At 40.0% G+C, this 15,289-nt stretch overlaps 1 non-coding gene across 1 annotated transcript; it reads right to left on the bottom strand.

Moving 5' to 3' along the window:
* Window positions 1-14,920: 14,920 nt before the first annotated feature.
* Window positions 14,921-14,993, bottom strand: TRNAK-UUU (transfer RNA lysine (anticodon UUU)). The gene has a single exon. It is a non-coding gene; the product is annotated as a tRNA-Lys (tRNA).
* Between the last annotated feature and the right edge of the window lie 296 nt (window positions 14,994-15,289).

The raw sequence follows: 15,289 nt of genomic DNA on the forward strand, positions 1-15,289 counted from the left end.
ACATTTGACAGCTTGCTTTAGCAAGCACGCCTGAACAGGAACTTGAACCCTGGATCCTCAGATTAAAAGTCTGATGCTCTACCGACTGAGCTATCCAGGCTCTGAAAAATGCTCTTCTTAGCTCCTCTAAGCGTCTTAACATAAAATATGGAGGTAAAGAAACAAAGCTTTGCTGGAAAATCAACAATGTGTCCAAAATTTGCTAAACAGACATAGAAGGGTTGTTTCTGCAAAAAACAAAGATTTTCTCAAGCTGCTTCTATGCCCTCAGTTTTGCACAGTAGTACACGACAATATAGAAGCAACGACTCAGTGGAAAATCAAAGATGTGCTCAATAAAGACATTTGACTGCTTGCTTTAGCAAGCACGCCTGAACAGAAACTTAAACCCTGGATCCTCAGATTAAAAGTCTGATGCTCTACCGACTGAGCTATCCAGGCTCTGAAAAATGCTCTTCTTAGCTCCTCTAAGCGTCTTAACATAAAATATGGAGGTAAAGAAACAAAGCTTTGGTGGAAAATCAAAAATGTGCTCAAAATCTGCTAAACAGACATAGAAGGGTTGTTTCTGCAATAAGCAAAGATGTTCTCAAGCTGCTTCTATACCCTTGGTTTTGCACAGTAGAACACGGCACTGAAGATGCAGAGACTCAGTGGAAAATCAAAGATGTGCTCAATAAAGACATTTGACAGCTTGCTTTAGCAAGTACGCCTGAACAGGGACTTGAACCCTGGACCCTCAGATTAAAAGTCTGATGCTCTACCGACTGAGCTATCCAGGCTCTGAAAAATGCTCTTCTTAGCTCCTCTAAGCGTCTTAACATAAAATATGGAGGTAAAGAAACAAAGCTTTGGTGGAAAATCAACAATGTGCCCAAAATTTGAACCCTGGATCCTCAGATTAAAAGTCTGATGCTCTACCGACTGAGCTATCCAGGCTCTAAAAAATGCTCTTCTTAGCTCCTCTAAGCGTCTTAACATAAAATATGGAGGTAAAGAAACAAAGCTTTGGTGGAAAATCAAAAATGTGCTCAAAATTTGCTAAACAGACATAGAAGGGTTGTTTCTGCAAAAAACAAAGATTTTCTCAAGCTGCTTCTATACCCTCAGTTTTGCACAGTAGAACACGACAATAAAGAAGCAAAGACTCAGTGGAAAATCAAAGATGTGCTCAATAAAGGCATTTGACAGCTTGCTTTAGCAAGTACGCCTGAACAGGGACTTGAACCCTGGACCCTCAGATTAAAAGTCTGATGCTCTACCGACTGAGCTATCCAGGCTCTGAAAAATGCTCTTCTTAGCTCCTCTAAGCGTCTTAACATAAAATATGGAGGTTAAGAAACAAAGCTTTGGTGGAAAATCAAAAATGTGCTCAAAATCTGCTAAACAGACATAGAAGGGTTGTTTCTGCAATAAGCAAAGATTTTCTCAAGCTGCTTCTATACCCTTGGTTTTGCACAGTAGAACACGGCACTGAAGATGCAGAGACTCAGTGGAAAATCAAAGATGTGCTCAATGAAGACATTTGACAGCTTGCTTTAGCAAGCACGCCTGAACAGGAACTTGAACCCTGGATCCTCAGATTAAAAGTCTGATGCTCTACCGACTGAGCTATCCAGGCTCTGAAAAATGCTCTTCTTAGCTCCTCTAAGCGTCTTAACATAAAATATGGAGGTAAAGAAACAAAGCTTTGCTGGAAAATCAACAATGCGTCCAAAATTTGCTAAACAGACATAGAAGGGTTGTTTCTGCAAAAAACAAAGATTTTCTCAAGCTGCTTCTATGCCCTCAGTTTTGCACAGTAGTACACGACAATATAGAAGCAACGACTCAGTGGAAAATCAAAGATGTGCTCAATAAAGACATTTGACTGCTTGCTTTAGCAAGCACGCCTGAACAGAAACTTGAACCCTGGATCCTCAGATTAAAAGTCTGATGCTCTACCGACTGAGCTATCCAGGCTCTGAAAAATGCTCTTCTTAGCTCCTCTAAGTGTCTTAACATAAAATATGGAGGTAAAGAAACAAAGCTTTGGTGGAAAATCAAAAATGTGCTCAAAATTTGCTAAACAGACATAGAAGGGTTGTTTCTGCAAAAAACAAAGATTTTCTCAAGCTGCTTCTATACCCTCAGTTTTGCACAGTAGAACACGACAATAAAGAAGCAAAGACTTAGTGGAAAATCAAAGATGTGCTCAATAAAGGCATTTGACAGCTTGCTTTAGCAAGTACGCCTGAACAGGGACTTGAACCCTGGACCCTCAGATTAAAAGTCTGATGCTCTACCGACTGAGCTATCCAGGCTCTAAAAAATGCTCTTCTTAGCTCCTCTAAGCGTCTTAACATAAAATATGGAGGTAAAGAAACAAAGCTTTGGTGGAAAATCAAAAATGTGCTCAAAATTTGCTAAACAGACATAGAAGGGTTGTTTCTGCAAAAAACAAAGATTTTCTCAAGCTGCTTCTATACCCTCAGTTTTGCACAGTAGAACATGACAATAAAGAAGCAAAGACTCAGTGGAAAATCAAAGATGTGCTCAATAAAAACATTTGACAGCTTGCTTTAGCAAGTACGCTTGAACAGGGACTTGAACCCTGGACCCTCAGATTAAAAGTCTGATGCTCTACCGACTGAGCTATCCAGGCTCTGAAAAATGCTTTTCTTAGCTCCTCTAAGCGTCTTAACATAAAATATGGAGGTAAAGAAACAAAGCTTTGGTGGAAAATCAAAAATGTGCCCAAAATCTGCTAAACAGACATAGAAGGGTTGTTTCTGCAATAAGCAAAGATGTTCTCATGCTGCTTCTATACCCTCAGTTTTGCACAGTAGAACACGGCACTGAAGATGCAGAGACTCAGTGGAAAATCAAAGATGTGCTCAATAAAGACATTTGACAGCTTGCTTTAGCAAGTACGCCTGAACAGGGACTTGAACCCTGGACCCTCAGATTAAAAGTCTGATGCTCTACCGACTGAGCTATCCAGGCTCTGAAAAATGCTCTTCTTAGCTCCTCTAAGCGTCTTAACATAAAATATGGAGGTAAAGAAACAAAGCTTTGGTGGAAAATCAACAATGTGCTCAAAATCTGCTAAACAGACATAGAAGGGTTGTTTCTGCAATAAGCAAAGATGTTCTCAAGCTGCTTCTATACCCTTGGTTTTGCACAGTAGAACACGGCACTGAAGATGCAGAGACTCAGTGGAAAATCAAAGATGTGCTCAATAAAGACATTTGACAGCTTGCTTTAGCAAGTACGCCTGAACAGGGACTTGAACCCTGGACCCTCAGATTAAAAGTCTGATGCTCTACCGACTGAGCTATCCAGGCTCTGAAAAATGCTCTTCTTAGCTCCTCTAAGCGTCTTAACATAAAATATGGAGGTAAAGAAACAAAGCTTTGGTGGAAAATCAACAATGTGCCCAAAATTTGAACCCTGGATCCTCAGATTAAAAGTCTGATGCTCTACCGACTGAGCTATCCAGGCTCTAAAAAATGCTCTTCTTAGCTCCTCTAAGCGTCTTAACATAAAATATGGAGGTAAAGAAACAAAGCTTTGGTGGAAAATCAAAAATGTGCTCAAAATTTGCTAAACAGACATAGAAGGGTTGTTTCTGCAAAAAACAAAGATTTTCTCAAGCTGCTTCTATACCCTCAGTTTTGCACAGTAGAACACGACAATAAAGAAGCAAAGACTCAGTGGAAAATCAAAGATGTGCTCAATGAAGACATTTGACAGCTTGCTTTAGCAAGCACGCCTGAACAGGAACTTGAACCCTGGATCCTCAGATTAAAAGTCTGATGCTCTACCGACTGAGCTATCCAGGCTCTGAAAAATGCTCTTCTTAGCTCCTCTAAGCGTCTTAACATAAAATATGGAGGTAAAGAAACAAAGCTTTGCTGGAAAATCAACAATGTGTCCAAAATTTGCTAAACAGACATAGAAGGGTTGTTTCTGCAAAAAACAAAGATTTTCTCAAGCTGCTTCTATGCCCTCAGTTTTGCACAGTAGTACACGACAATATAGAAGCAACGACTCAGTGGAAAATCAAAGATGTGCTCAATAAAGACATTTGACTGCTTGCTTTAGCAAGCACGCCTGAACAGAAACTTGAACCCTGGATCCTCAGATTAAAAGTCTGATGCTCTACCGACTGAGCTATCCAGGCTCTGAAAAATGCTCTTCTTAGCTCCTCTAAGTGTCTTAACATAAAATATGGAGGTTACGAAACAAAGCTTTGGTGGAAAATCAAAAATGTGCTCAAAATTTGCTAAACAGACATAGAAGGGTTGTTTCTGCAAAAAACAAAGATTTTCTCAAGCTGCTTCTATACCCTTGGTTTTGCACAGTAGAACACGGCACTGAAGATGCAGAGACTCAGTGGAAAATCAAAGATGTGCTCAATAAAGACATTTGACAGCTTGCTTTAGCAAGTACGCCTGAACAGGGACTTGAACCCTGGACCCTCAGATTAAAAGTCTGATGCTCTACCGACTGAGCTATCCAGGCTCTGAAAAATGCTCTTCTTAGCTCCTCTAAGCGTCTTAACATAAAATATGGAGGTAAAGAAACAAAGCTTTGGTGGAAAATCAACAATGTGCCCAAAATTTGAACCCTGGATCCTCAGATTAAAAGTCTGATGCTCTACCGACTGAGCTATCCTGGCTCTAAAAAATGCTCTTCTTAGCTCCTCTAAGCGTCTTAACATAAAATATGGAGGTAAAGAAACAAAGCTTTGGTGGAAAATCAAAAATGTGCTCAAAATTTGCTAAACAGACATAGAAGGGTTGTTTCTGCAAAAAACAAAGATTTTCTCAAGCTGCTTCTATACCCTCAGTTTTGCACAGTAGAACACGACAATAAAGAAGCAAAGACTCAGTGGAAAATCAAAGATGTGCTCAATAAAGGCATTTGACAGCTTGCTTTAGCAAGTACGCCTGAACAGGGACTTGAACCCTGGACCCTCAGATTAAAAGTCTGATGCTCTACCGACTGAGCTATCCAGGGTCTGAAAAATGCTCTTCTTAGCTCCTCTAAGCGTCTTAACATAAAATATGGAGGTTAAGAAACAAAGCTTTGGTGGAAAATCAAAAATGTGCTCAAAATCTGCTAAACAGACATAGAAGGGTTGTTTCTGCAATAAGCAAAGATTTTTTCAAGCTGCTTCTATACCCTTGGTTTTGCACAGTAGAACACGGCACTGAAGATGCAGAGACTCAGTGGAAAATCAAAGATGTGCTCAATGAAGACATTTGACAGCTTGCTTTAGCAAGCACGCCTGAACAGGAACTTGAACCCTGGATCCTCAGATTAAAAGTCTGATGCTCTACCGACTGAGCTATCCAGGCTCTGAAAAATGCTCTTCTTAGCTCCTCTAAGCGTCTTAACATAAAATATGGAGGTAAAGAAACAAAGCTTTGCTGGAAAATCAACAATGTGTCCAAAATTTGCTAAACAGACATAGAAGGGTTGTTTCTGCAAAAAACAAAGATTTTCTCAAGCTGCTTCTATGCCCTCAGTTTTGCACAGTAGTACACGACAATATAGAAGCAAAGACTCAGTGGAAAATCAAAGATGTGCTCAATAAAGACATTTGACTGCTTGCTTTAGCAAGCACGCCTGAACAGAAACTTGAACCCTGGATCCTCAGATTAAAAGTCTGATGCTCTACCGACTGAGCTATCCAGGCTCTGAAAAATGCTCTTCTTAGCTCCTCTAAGTGTCTTAACATAAAATATGGAGGTAAAGAAACAAAGCTTTGGTGGAAAATCAACAATGTGCCCAAAATTTGCTAAACAGACATAGAAGGGTTGTTTCTGCAAAAAACAAAGATTTTCTCAAGCTGCTTCTATACCCTCAGTTTTGCACAGTAGAACACGACAATAAAGAAGCAAAGACTCAGTGGAAAATCAAAGATGTGCTCAATAAAGACATTTCACAGCTTGCTTTAGCAAGTACACCTGAACAGGGACTTGAACCCTGGACCCTCAGATTAAAAGTCTGATGCTCTACCGACTGAGCTATCCAGGCTCTGAAAAATGTTCTTCTTAGCTCCTCTAAGCGTCTTAACATAAAATATGGAGGTAAAGAAACAAAGCTTTGGTGGAAAATCAAAAATGTGCTCAAAATCTGCTAAACAGACATAGAAGGGTTGTTTCTGCAATAAGCAAAGATGTTCTCAAGTTGCTTCTATACCCTTGGTTTTGCACAGTAGAACACGGCACTGAAGATGCAGAGACTCAGTGGAAAATCAAAGATGTGCTCAATAAAGACATTTGACAGCTTGCTTTAGCAAGTACGCCTGAACAGGGACTTGAACCCTGGACCCTCAGATTAAAAGTCTGATGCTCTACCGACTGAGCTTTCCAGGCTCTGAAAAATGCTCTTCTTAGCTCCTCTAAGCGTCTTAACATAAAATATGGAGGTAAAGAAACAAAGCTTTGGTGGAAAATCAAAAATGTGCTCAAAATTTGCTAAACAGACATAGAAGGGTTGTTTCTGCAAAAAACAAAGATTTTCTCAAGCTGCTTCTATACCCTTGGTTTTGCACAGTAGAACACGACAATAAAGAAGCAGAGACTCAGTGGAAAATCAAAGATGTGCTCAATAAAGACATTTGACAGCTTGCTTTAGCAAGTACGCCTGAACAGGGACTTGAACCCTGGACCCTCAGATTAAAAGTCTGATGCTCTACCGACTGAGCTATCCAGGCTCTGAAAAATGCTCTTCTTAGCTCCTCTAAGCATCTTAACATAAAATATGGAGGTAAAGAAACAAAGCTTTGGTGGAAAATCAAAAATGTGCTCAAAATCTGCTAAACAGACATAGAAGGGTTGTTTCTGCAATAAGCAAAGATGTTCTCAAGTTGCTTCTATACCCTTGGTTTTGCACAGTAGAACACGGCACTGAAGATGCAGAGACTCAGTGGAAAATCAAAGATGTGCTCAATAAAGACATTTGACAGCTTGCTTTACCAAGTACGCCTGAACAGGGACTTGAACCCTGGACCCTCAGATTAAAAGTCTGATGCTCTACCGACTGAGCTTTCCAGGCTCTGAAAAATGCTTTTCTTAGCTCCTCTAAGCGTCTTAACATAAAATATGGAGGTAAAGAAACAAAGCTTTGGTGGAAAATCAAAAATGTGCTCAAAATCTGCTAAACAGACATAGAAGGGTTGTTTCTGCAAAAAACAAAGATGTTCTCAAGTTGCTTCTATACCCTTGGTTTTGCACAGTAGAACACGGCACTGAAGATGCAGAGACTCAGTGGAAAATCAAAGATGTGCTCAATAAAGACATTTGACAGCTTGCTTTAGCAAGTACGCCTGAACAGGGACTTGAACCCTGGACCCTCAGATTAAAAGTCTGATGCTCTACCGACTGAGCTATCCAGGCTCTAAAAAATGCTCTTCTTAGCTCCTCTAAGCGTCTTAACATAAAATATGGAGGTAAAGAAACAAAGCTTTGGTGGAAAATCAACAATGTGCCCAAAATTTGAACCCTGGATCCTCAGATTAAAAGTCTGATGCTCTACCGACTGAGCTATCCAGGCTCTAAAAAATGCTCTTCTTAGCTCCTCTAAGCGTCTTAACATAAAATATGGAGGTAAAGAAACAAAGCTTTGGTGGAAAATCAAAAATGTGCTCAAAATTTGCTAAACAGACATAGAAGGGTTGTTTCTGCAAAAAACAAAGATTTTCTCAAGCTGCTTCTATACCCTCAGTTTTGCACAGTAGAACACGAGAATAAAGAAGCAAAGACTCAGTGGAAAATCAAAGATGTGCTCAATAAAGACATTTGACAGCTTGCTTTAGCAAGTACGCCTGAACAGGGACTTGAACCCTGGACCCTCAGATTAAAAGTCTGATGCTCTACCGACTGAGCTATCCAGGCTCTGAAAAATGCTCTTCTTAGCTCCTCTAAGCGTCTTAACATAAAATATGGAGGTTAAGAAACAAAGCTTTGGTGGAAAATCAAAAATGTGCTCAAAATCTGCTAAACAGACATAGAAGGGTTGTTTCTGCAATAAGCAAAGATTTTCTCAAGCTGCTTCTATACCCTTGGTTTTGCACAGTAGAACACGGCACTGAAGATGCAGAGACTCAGTGGAAAATCAAAGATGTGCTCAATAAAGACATTTGACAGCTTGCTTTAGCAAGCACGCCTGAACAGGAACTTGAACCCTGGATCCTCAGATTAAAAGTCTGATGCTCTACCGACTGAGCTATCCAGGCTCTGAAAAATGCTCTTCTTAGCTCCTCTAAGCGTCTTAACATAAAATATGGCGGTAAAGAAACAAAGCTTTGGTGGAAAATCAAAAATGGCTCAAAATTTGCTAAACAGACATAGAAGGGTTGTTTCTGCAAAAAACAAAGATTTTCTCAAGCTGCTTCTATACCCTTGGTTTTGCACAGTAGAACACGGCACTGAAGATGCAGAGACTCAGTGGAAAATCAAAGATGTGCTCAATAAAGACATTTGACAGCTTGCTTTAGCAAGCACGCCTGAACAGGAACTTGAACCCTGGATCCTCAGATTAAAAGTCTGATGCTCTACCGACTGAGCTATCCAGGGTCAGAAAAATGCTCTTCTTAGCTCCTCTAAGCGTCTTAACATAAAATATGGAGGTAAAGAAACAAAGCTTTGCTGGAAAATCAACAATGTGCCCAAAATTTGAACCCTGGATCCTCAGATTAAAAGTCTGATGCTCTACCGACTGAGCTATCCAGGCTCTAAAAAATGCTCTTCTTAGCTCCTCTAAGCGTCTTAACATAAAATATGGAGGTAAAGAAACAAAGCTTTGCTGGAAAATCAACAATGTGTCCAAAATTTGCTAAACAGACATAGAAGGGTTGTTTCTGCAAAAAACAAAGATTTTCTCAAGCTGCTTCTATGCCCTCAGTTTTGCACAGTAGTACACGACGATATAGAAGCAAAGACTCAGTGGAAAATCAAAGATGTGCTCAATAAAGACATTTGACTGCTTGCTTTAGCAAGCACGCCTGAACAGAAACTTGAACCCTGGATCCTCAGATTAAAAGTCTGATGCTCTACCGACTGAGCTATCCAGGCTCTGAAAAATGCTTTTCTTAGCTCCTCTAAGCGTCTTAACATAAAATATGGAGGTAAAGAAACAAAGCTTTGGTGGAAAATCAACAATGTGCCCAAAATTTGCTAAACAGACATAGAAGGGTTGTTTCTGCAAAAAACAAAGATTTTCTCAAGCTGCTTCTATACCCTCAGTTTTGCACAGTAGAACACGACAATAAAGAAGCAAAGACTCAGTGGAAAATCAAAGATGTGCTCAATAAAGACATTTGACAGCTTGCTTTAGCAAGTACGCCTGAACAGGGACTTGAACCCTGGACCCTCAGATTAAAAGTCTGATGCTCTACCGACTGAGCTATCCAGGCTCTAAAAAATGCTCTTCTTAGCTCCTCTAAGCGTCTTAACATAAAATATGGAGGTAAAGAAACAAAGCTTTGGTGGAAAATCAACAATGTGCCCAAAATTTGAACCCTGGATCCTCAGATTAAAAGTCTGATGCTCTACCGACTGAGCTATCCAGGCTCTAAAAAATGCTCTTCTTAGCTCCTCTAAGCGTCTTAACATAAAATATGGAGGTAAAGAAACAAAGCTTTGGTGGAAAATCAAAAATGTGCTCAAAATTTGCTAAACAGACAGAGAAGGGTTGTTTCTGCAAAAAACAAAGATTTTCTCAAGCTGCTTCTATACCCTCAGTTTTGCACAGTAGAACACGAGAATAAAGAAGCAAAGACTCAGTGGAAAATCAAAGATGTGCTCAATAAAGACATTTGACAGCTTGCTTTAGCAAGTACGCCTGAACAGGGACTTGAACCCTGGACCCTCAGATTAAAAGTCTGATGCTCTACCGACTGAGCTATCCAGGCTCTGAAAAATGCTCTTCTTAGCTCCTCTAAGCGTCTTAACATAAAATATGGAGGTTAAGAAACAAAGCTTTGGTGGAAAATCAAAAATGTGCTCAAAATCTGCTAAACAGACATAGAAGGGTTGTTTCTGCAATAAGCAAAGATTTTCTCAAGCTGCTTCTATACCCTTGGTTTTGCACAGTAGAACACAGCACTGAAGATGCAGAGACTCAGTGGAAAATCAAAGATGTGCTCAATAAAGACATTTGACAGCTTGCTTTAGCAAGCACGCCTGAACAGGAACTTGAACCCTGGATCCTCAGATTAAAAGTCTGATGCTCTACCGACTGAGCTATCCAGGCTCTGAAAAATGCTCTTCTTAGCTCCTCTAAGCGTCTTAACATAAAATATGGCGGTAAAGAAACAAAGCTTTGGTGGAAAATCAAAAATGTGCTCAAAATTTGCTAAACAGACATAGAAGGGTTGTTTCTGCAAAAAACAAAGATTTTCTCAAGCTGCTTCTATACCCTTGGTTTTGCACAGTAGAACACGGCACTGAAGATGCAGAGACTCAGTGGAAAATCAAAGATGTGCTCAATAAAGACATTTGACAGCTTGCTTTAGCAAGCACGCCTGAACAGGAACTTGAACCCTGGATCCTCAGATTAAAAGTCTGATGCTCTACCGACTGAGCTATCCAGGCTCTGAAAAATCTCTTCTTAGCTCCTCTAAGCGTCTTAACATAAAATATGGAGGTAAAGAAACAAAGCTTTGGTGGAAAATCAAAAATGTGCTCAAAATTTGCTAAACAGACATAGAAGGGTTGTTTCTGCAAAAAACAAAGATTTTCTCAAGCTGCTTCTATACCCTCAGTTTTGCACAGTAGAACACGAGAATAAAGAAGCAAAGACTCAGTGGAAAATCAAAGATGTGCTCAATAAAGACATTTGACAGCTTGCTTTAGCAAGTACGCCTGAACAGGGACTTGAACCCTGGACCCTCAGATTAAAAGTCTGATGCTCTACCGACTGAGCTATCCAGGCTCTGAAAAATGCTCTTCTTAGCTCCTCTAAGCGTCTTAACATAAAATATGGAGGTTAAGAAACAAAGCTTTGGTGGAAAATCAAAAATGTGCTCAAAATCTGCTAAACAGACATAGAAGGGTTGTTTCTGCAATAAGCAAAGATTTTCTCAAGCTGCTTCTATACCCTTGGTTTTGCACAGTAGAACACGGCACTGAAGATGCAGAGACTCAGTGGAAAATCAAAGATGTGCTCAATAAAGACATTTGAGAGCTTGCTTTAGCAAGCACGCCTGAACAGGAACTTGAACCCTGGATCCTCAGATTAAAAGTCTGATGCTCTACCGACTGAGCTATCCAGGCTCTGAAAAATGCTCTTCTTAGCTCCTCTAAGCGTCTTAACATAAAATATGGCGGTAAAGAAACAAAGCTTTGGTGGAAAATCAAAAATGGCTCAAAATTTGCTAAACAGACATAGAAGGGTTGTTTCTGCAAAAAACAAAGATTTTCTCAAGCTGCTTCTATACCCTTGGTTTTGCACAGTAGAACACGGCACTGAAGATGCAGAGACTCAGTGGAAAATCAAAGATGTGCTCAATAAAGACATTTGACAGCTTGCTTTAGCAAGCACGCCTGAACAGGAACTTGAACCCTGGATCCTCAGATTAAAAGTCTGATGCTCTACCGACTGAGCTATCCAGGCTCTGAAAAATGCTCTTCTTAGCTCCTCTAAGCGTCTTAACATAAAATATGGAGGTAAAGAAACAAAGCTTTGCTGGAAAATCAACAATGTGCCCAAAATTTGAACCCTGGATCCTCAGATTAAAAGTCTGATGCTCTACCGACTGAGCTATCCAGGCTCTAAAAAATGCTCTTCTTAGCTCCTCTAAGCGTCTTAACATAAAATATGGAGGTAAAGAAACAAAGCTTTGCTGGAAAATCAACAATGTGTCCAAAATTTGCTAAACAGACATAGAAGGGTTGTTTCTGCAAAAAACAAAGATTTTCTCAAGCTGCTTCTATGCCCTCAGTTTTGCACAGTAGTACACGACGATATAGAAGCAAAGACTCAGTGGAAAATCAAAGATGTGCTCAATAAAGACATTTGACTGCTTGCTTTAGCAAGCACGCCTGAACAGAAACTTGAACCCTGGATCCTCAGATTAAAAGTCTGATGCTCTACCGACTGAGCTATCCAGGCTCTGAAAAATGCTTTTCTTAGCTCCTCTAAGCGTCTTAACATAAAATATGGAGGTAAAGAAACAAAGCTTTGGTGGAAAATCAACAATGTGCCCAAAATTTGCTAAACAGACATAGAAGGGTTGTTTCTGCAAAAAACAAAGATTTTCTCAAGCTGCTTCTATACCCTCAGTTTTGCACAGTAGAACACGAGAATAAAGAAGCAAAGACTCAGTGGAAAATCAAAGATGTGCTCAATAAAGACATTTGACAGCTTGCTTTAGCAAGTACGCCTGAACAGGGACTTGAACCCTGGACCCTCAGATTAAAAGTCTGATGCTCTACCGACTGAGCTATCCAGGCTCTGAAAAATGCTCTTCTTAGCTCCTCTAAGCGTCTTAACATAAAATATGGAGGTTAAGAAACAAAGCTTTGGTGGAAAATCAAAAATGTGCTCAAAATCTGCTAAACAGACATAGAAGGGTTGTTTCTGCAATAAGCAAAGATTTTCTCAAGCTGCTTCTATACCCTTGGTTTTGCACAGTAGAACACGGCACTGAAGATGCAGAGACTCAGTGGAAAATCAAAGATGTGCTCAATAAAGACATTTGACAGCTTGCTTTAGCAAGCACGCCTGAACAGGAACTTGAACCCTGGATCCTCAGATTAAAAGTCTGATGCTCTACCGACTGAGCTATCCAGGCTCTGAAAAATGCTCTTCTTAGCTCCTCTAAGCGTCTTAACATAAAATATGGCGGTAAAGAAACAAAGCTTTGGTGGAAAATCAAAAATGTGCTCAAAATTTGCTAAACAGACATAGAAGGGTTGTTTCTGCAAAAAACAAAGATTTTCTCAAGCTGCTTCTATACCCTTGGTTTTGCACAGTAGAACACGGCACTCAAGATGCAGAGACTCAGTGGAAAATCAAAGATGTGCTCAATAAAGACATTTGACAGCTTGCTTTAGCAAGCACGCCTGAACAGGAACTTGAACCCTGGATCCTCAGATTAAAAGTCTGATGCTCTACCGACTGAGCTATCCAGGCTCTAAAAAATGCTCTTCTTAGCTCCTCTAAGCGTCTTAACATAAAATATGGAGGTAAAGAAACAAAGCTTTGGTGGAAAATCAAAAATGTGCTCAAAATTTGCTAAACAGACATAGAAGGGTTGTTTCTGCAAAAAACAAAGATTTTCTCAAGCTGCTTCTATACCCTCAGTTTTGCACAGTAGAACACGAGAATAAAGAAGCAAAGACTCAGTGGAAAATCAAAGATGTGCTCAATAAAGACATTTGACAGCTTGCTTTAGCAAGTACACCTGAACAGGGACTTGAACCCTGGACCCTCAGATTAAAAGTCTGATGCTCTACCGACTGAGCTATCCAGGCTCTGAAAAATGCTCTTCTTAGCTCCTCTAAGCGTCTTAAGATAAAATATGGAGGTTAAGAAACAAAGCTTTGGTGGAAAATCAAAAATGTGCTCAAAATCTGCTAAACAGACATAGAAGGGTTGTTTCTGCAATAAGCAAAGATTTTCTCAAGCTGCTTCTATACCCTTGGTTTTGCACAGTAGAACACGGCACTGAAGATGCAGAGACTCAGTGGAAAATCAAAGATGTGCTCAATAAAGACATTTGACAGCTTGCTTTATCAAGCACGCCTGAACAGGAACTTGAACCCTGGATCCTCAGATTAAAAGTCTGATGCTCTACCGACTGAGCTATCCAGGCTCTGAAAAATGCTCTTCTTAGCTCCTCTAAGCGTCTTAACATAAAATATGGCGGTAAAGAAACAAAGCTTTGGTGGAAAATCAAAAATGTGCTCAAAATTTGCTAAACAGACATAGAAGGGTTGTTTCTGCAAAAAACAAAGATTTTCTCAAGCTGCTTCTATACCCTTGGTTTTGCACAGTAGAACACGGCACTGAAGATGCAGAGACTCAGTGGAAAATCAAAGATGTGCTCAATAAAGACATTTGACAGCTTGCTTTAGCAAGCACGCCTGAACAGGAACTTGAACCCTGGATCCTCAGATTAAAAGTCTGATGCTCTACCGACTGAGCTATCCAGGCTCTGAAAAATGCTCTTCTTAGCTCCTCTAAGCGTCTTAACATAAAATATGGAGGTAAAGAAACAAAGCTTTGCTGGAAAATCAACAATGTGCCCAAAATTTGAACCCTGGATCCTCAGATTAAAAGTCTGATGCTCTACCGACTGAGCTATCCAGGCTCTAAAAAATGCTCTTCTTAGCTCCTCTAAGCGTCTTAACATAAAATATGGAGGTAAAGAAACAAAGCTTTGCTGGAAAATCAACAATGTGTCCAAAATTTGCTAAACAGACATAGAAGGGTTGTTTCTGCAAAAAACAAAGATTTTCTCAAGCTGCTTCTATGCCCTCAGTTTTGCACAGTAGTACACGACGATATAGAAGCAAAGACTCAGTGGAAAATCAAAGATGTGCTCAATAAAGACATTTGACTGCTTGCTTTAGCAAGCACGCCTGAACAGAAACTTGAACCCTGGATCCTCAGATTAAAAGTCTGATGCTCTACCGACTGAGCTATCCAGGCTCTGAAAAATGCTTTTCTTAGCTCCTCTAAGCGTCTTAACATAAAATATGGAGGTAAAGAAACAAAGCTTTGGTGGAAAATCAACAATGTGCCCAAAATTTGCTAAACAGACATAGAAGGGTTGTTTCTGCAAAAAACAAAGATTTTCTCAAGCTGCTTCTATGCCCTCAGTTTTGCACAGTAGTACACGACGATATAGAAGCAAAGACTCAGTGGAAAATCAAAGATGTGCTCAATAAAGACATTTCACAGCTTGCTTTAGCAAGTACGCCTGAACAGGGATTTGAACCCTGGACCCTCAGATTAAAAGTCTGATGCTCTACCGACTGAGCTATCCAGGCTCTGAAAAATGTTCTTCTTAGCTCCTCTAAGCGTCTTAACATAAAATATGGAGGTAAAGAAACAAAGCTTTGGTGGAAAATCAAAAATGTGCTCAAAATCTGCTAAACAGACATAGAAGGGTTGTTTCTGCAATAAGCAAAGATGTTCTCAAGTTGCTTCTATACCCTTGGTTTTGCACAGTAGAACACGGCACTGAAGATGCAGAGACTCAGTGGAAAATCAAAGATGTGCTCAATAAAGACATTTGACAGCTTGCTTTAGCAAGTACGCCTGAACAGGGACTTGAACCCTGGAC

The sequence above is a fragment of the Eleutherodactylus coqui genome, unplaced genomic scaffold (assembly GCF_035609145.1).
Source record: "Eleutherodactylus coqui strain aEleCoq1 unplaced genomic scaffold, aEleCoq1.hap1 HAP1_SCAFFOLD_70, whole genome shotgun sequence".
Taxonomy (NCBI): Eukaryota; Metazoa; Chordata; class Amphibia; order Anura; family Eleutherodactylidae; genus Eleutherodactylus; species Eleutherodactylus coqui.